Source organism: Elephantulus edwardii, unplaced genomic scaffold (genome assembly GCF_000299155.1).
Source record: "Elephantulus edwardii isolate Elephantulus edwardi_28Jun2011 unplaced genomic scaffold, EleEdw1.0 scaffold00010, whole genome shotgun sequence".
In the NCBI taxonomy this organism is placed as follows: Eukaryota; Metazoa; Chordata; class Mammalia; order Macroscelidea; family Macroscelididae; genus Elephantulus; species Elephantulus edwardii.
The window spans coordinates 19,899,230-19,904,243 of record NW_006399760.1 but is presented as its reverse complement, the minus strand read 5'-3'; positions in this window follow the sequence as shown (position 1 = coordinate 19,904,243).

Genomic DNA, 5,014 nt, shown 5'->3' with positions numbered 1-5,014 from the left:
GAGTATTTTAAAAGTATTCTCATTTATATATGTAAAGAAAGGAGGAGGAGGCTAACAGTTACTGATAACAAGTCCAAATGGGAATAAATACAGTATGTTTGGCTAAAGGTAAGAAAATATTACAAGATAACTAAAGATAAAAATGAACAACTAATGAGAGAGAAGAATTGGGGCAAGTCATCTGAATGTAGCCATTGAAGGCTGGGGATGAGTTGACCGGAACCCAACCAAATGATCAGAAGATGATTCATGCTGTGAGGTAGAGTGGATAGCTGCAACCTGATGGCTTACTCTGAACTAGATTTTTCCTATGAACGCAGATGCTCAAAGTTTCCAAATTGAATGGAGGATTCTTCAGCAAAAAGGACGTGCTTGTTGCCTGAGAGTATTGGCTTGACAGGAATGGGGAAATCAGAAATTGGCTATCTTAAAAGGCAGATATTAGGGCATGAAGCATGAAGTAATTGGCTTGCACGCTTTCATGAATGTAGTTATTAGTAAGATGATTGCAAAGGGGAAAAATCCATGATATCCATGAACAAAATATAATGTAAATGAAAGATTGTATAAAACACAATGTATATGTATGAACCAGAATGTATATATGAATGATAAATTAAAAATTAATTAAAAAATTTTTTAAAGATGGCAAATAAAAGAATAAAGTAAGTAGGGTAAGAAAAAGAACTTGAATTCCAGAGTGTTGCTGATGACGGTGTTGGTCATTTTCTAGCTAAACCACTCTGCTTTGCTCATGCAGGAATTAGTTGTGATGTACCATCAAGACAGAACCCTCACAGTGGAGAAAGGGTGGAAAAACAAGAGAGAGGGTAGAAAATGCCCAAAATAATCAGAAAGATATACTTCAAAGACAATTTAGAAGTTACAAAAATTAACATAAGGAAAACTCTACTTCATTTAAGGTCTTAATGATTTTTAAAGCCAAAATCTTCTTCAGGTAATTAATAAACAAACAAACTGAAGCCACCAAACACATACCTGTAACAAACAAGAACCTTATTCCAAAAAGCAGTGTAATCATTGACACTTCTGTGGGCTGAAGAAACCTCTGCCTTGCTCAGATGACAGGGTCCTGAGCCCCTAGTGAGTCCCAGCATATTCTCGATGCAATTTGTCAACAGATGAACAAATACTCTTAGTGACAGGAGCGCAGTGTCCAGGAATATATCCCTACCCATTTACACCACAGAAATCACCTCAGTGCAATGTCCTCTGCTCCCTTGGCTCCCTCTAATGGCCCCCAAAGCCAATTAAATCCCTTCACCATCCTTGATCCAAATTTGGACATAGGTATCAAATAGGACATAGGAGCCTGACGAGCCTAATTAAGTACTCGCAGAAGTGTGAAGTACTTACTCCTAAAGAAAGAAGTATAATAAGAAAATCCCAGAGGTGAATCTGACAGAGTTCCTATCTCTGTTTAGGGTGTGTAAGATTACAATTACCAGAACATTCTACCAAGAATTGGCAAGCTCTGTGTTGACAAAAGCAACAAAAGTTAGCAGAAGGCAACAAAACTTTATGCTGCAACTCTTCTCCAAGTCTGTTTAACAAATTCACTCAAACAAAAATCAAAGCCACTGCTACCAAGTGGATTGATTCCAAGGTACCTATAGACCAGCTCTATTGGGTTTCCAAGACTGTCAAACATATGAAAGCCAAATGCCACATCCTTCTCCTGGATGCATCATAGCACTCTCTGGGAACAATTGTTGTTGTTATGTGCTGTGGAATCGCCTGCAACTCATAGAGACCCTATGTACAACAGCTCTGAACCTTATCCTTTATTGAGACAGTCTCATGATCTCTGACATGCTGCCCCAATTACCCCAGTCACTGTGTCAATCCATCTCATCCAGGATCTTCTTGTCCTGCGTTGTCCCTCCAACCTTCCAAGCAAGGTGTCTTCTTCAAGAACTGGTCCATCCTGGCAACATGCCTAAAATATGTGAGACAGAGCTTCAAAATCCTTGTCTCTTACCTCCAGAGAGCAATTGTTATTGTTGTTACATGTCATGCATATGATCTACTATGCTGGAAATGAAAAGATGAGAAAAAACAGGGTCACTTTCATAGTTAAAAAGACCATTTCTAGACCCATATTGAGATATAGTGAGCAACTAGCAGGTTCCAATTGTTGACCTTTGGCTGAACAGATGAGCACTTCACCACTGCACTACCAGGCCTTCTGGAAGTCCATGAAGCCTAAATTTGTGCTCTGAGCCTATATTGCCACCTAGTGTCAACAAAAAGCACGATAACAATAAACAATCGCATACCAGTGGAGTCAGTACTATAGGGACCCCCACATGTTTCAGAATGGAACTGTATTCACAGTGTTTTCAATGGCTGTGACCTTTCAGAAGTAGTTGCCAGGCATTGCTTCAGAGGTACCTTTAAGTGGCTTCCAACCACCAGTCTTTTAGTTAGTAGCAGAGTGCTCTTAACACTGTGCCACCCGCAATTTCACTTTAACATTTTTTTAAAGAACCAAATAAACAAAACCTCCATCTCCGACCAATCAAATTCAACTCACAGCAGCCTTACAAGACAGAGTAGAACTGTCCTATAGCGTTCCCAAGACTGGAAATCTTCACAGAAGAGTATTGCCACATCTTTCTTCTGTGGAGCACTTGGTGGGTTCAATCAATTGAACCTGAGGTTAGCAGCTGAATGCTTAACCACTGCACCACCAGGACTCCTACTTCAGCATTCTCTCTCTCATTGCCATCAAATTAGATCTGACTCATACCTGACCTGCCAGCTTGTTTGCTATGGCTGTGAAGTGCACAGGAGGAGATTGCCCATCTTTCTCCTTGGAGTCACTGGTGGATTCACACCACAAGAGAGACTCAGTCTGTTTAGTTAGCAGCACAACTCTCTCCACGCTATGCAGCCAGAGCTCCTTAAACATTGGTCAGATTGTCAGGGACCAGTAAGTTAATTACCACTCACAGAGAACAACATATCTGAACCATGGCTTACCTGCACCATCTTCTTGATCGGCTGAGCCCACAACCATGTAGTCACTGTGTCAGTCCATCTCATTGAGGGTCTCCTTATTATTCTTCACTGATCCTCTCTTTCCCAACATAAGCACTGTTGTTGTAATTAGGTGTCATCGAGTTGACTGAGACTCACAGAGACCCTACAAATAATGGATCTGATCCCCGTCTTATCCTGTGCCATCTTCATCATACCTAATACACTCAAGCATTGTTACAGTCACGGCGTCAATCCATGTTGTAGAGGTTATTCTTTTTTTGTCCCCTCACCTTTCAAGAGATGATGTCTTCTCCAAAAGACGGACCCCTCCTAACAACATGCCCAAAATATGTCACCATCCTTGCCACTAAAGAGCACCTTGGTTGCAGCTAGACATTCTTCCTCAGTCACTTTCCAAGAATGTTTGCTGTTAGGCTAAGTCATTCATACAGCATCAGGATTTCTGATGGGAGTCCTTGCTCTACTTTGGGGTTGTTGATGGTATTGTTGAAATGTGCCATAAAGTCAGAACTAACACATAGCTGACCCTCGATGGGTTTTCAGAGGCTGTAAATTGCATAAGAGATTGCCCATCTTTCACTGTCAAGCAGCTGGAATATTCAAACCATCTGTTATTGGGTTGGCAGTGCAACTTCTTACCTTGTAAGTCATCAGAGCTTCCTACTTGAGAGGTATTCTGGTGAAAATGTAATTCTACACTTCTTATGTGTCATCAAGTTGCCTATTACTCATAGCAACCATATGTACAGCAGCTCTAAACCCTTGCTCTATCCTGTGGCAATCTAACTGTCTTCTACGCACCTACCTCCATTATTCAAGTCACTGAGTCAATCCATCTCATGGAGGGTTTTCCGCTCCTGTGCTGTCCCTCCACCTTCCCAAGCATGACAACCCTCTCCAAGGGCTGGTCCCTCCTTGCAACATGGCCAAAGTATGTTTGACGAAGCTTCAGAATCCTTGACTCCAAAGAACAGCCTGGTTTCACCCTCTTCGGGACAAACCTGTTTCTTCTCGTAGCAGCCCATAGTATATTCAAAACTCTTCTCCGGTATCACAGCTCAAATGTATCAATTCTCTTTCCATCATCCCTGGTCATTGGCTGGCTCTCTGATGCATAGCAAGTGATTGCAAGGACCATGACCTGTATCAGGCGCACGTTAGCCTCCGAACTGACATCATTGCTCTTCAGTACTTCGGAGAGGTCTCTGAGAGCAGACTTTCCCCAGTGCGATTCATCTTTTACTTTCCTGGCTGCTGGTACCAAGAGTGTTGATTGTAGAGCCAAGCAAACTAAAGATGTTACCAATCTCAGTTTCTTCACCATCCATCATGATGCTGTCAAGAATCTTTGTTTTCTTGGCATCTTGGTCCTCCTCAGTTTCAGCAAGCAGGGTTGTGTCATCTGCATAATACAGATTGTTGATGAGTCTACCTCCAATCCTGATGCCACTTTTTTCCTCATAGAGCCCAACCTCCCATATAATCTGTTCTGCAGATAGATAGAAAAGGTATGGAGATAACACACATCCTTGGCATACACCCTTCCCAATTTTGAACCATGCAGTGTCTCCTTGTTCTGTCCTGACAATTGCTTCCTGGTCCAAGTACACGGGTTTTGCATAAGCACAATCAAGGGTTTGGAGATTCTCATTCTTCTCAGAGCCAGCCACAGTTTGTTATGATCCACACAGTCAAATGCCTTTGCATAGTCAATGGAACACAGATAGACATTCCTTTGGTATTTTGCTTTCAGCTAAGATCCTCTAACATCAGCTACAATATCCCTAGTTCCACAACTCCTTCTAAACCCAGCCTGCACTTCTGGCAGTTCTCTGTTGATGTGCTATTCTAGGCATTTTTGGATAATAATCAGCAGACTCCTGCTTGCCTGTGATAGTAATGTTGTTGTTATGTGCCATCGAGTTGTTTGCAACTCATAGCAACCCTACGTACAACAGCCCTAAACCCTGCTCTATCCTGTGCCAAT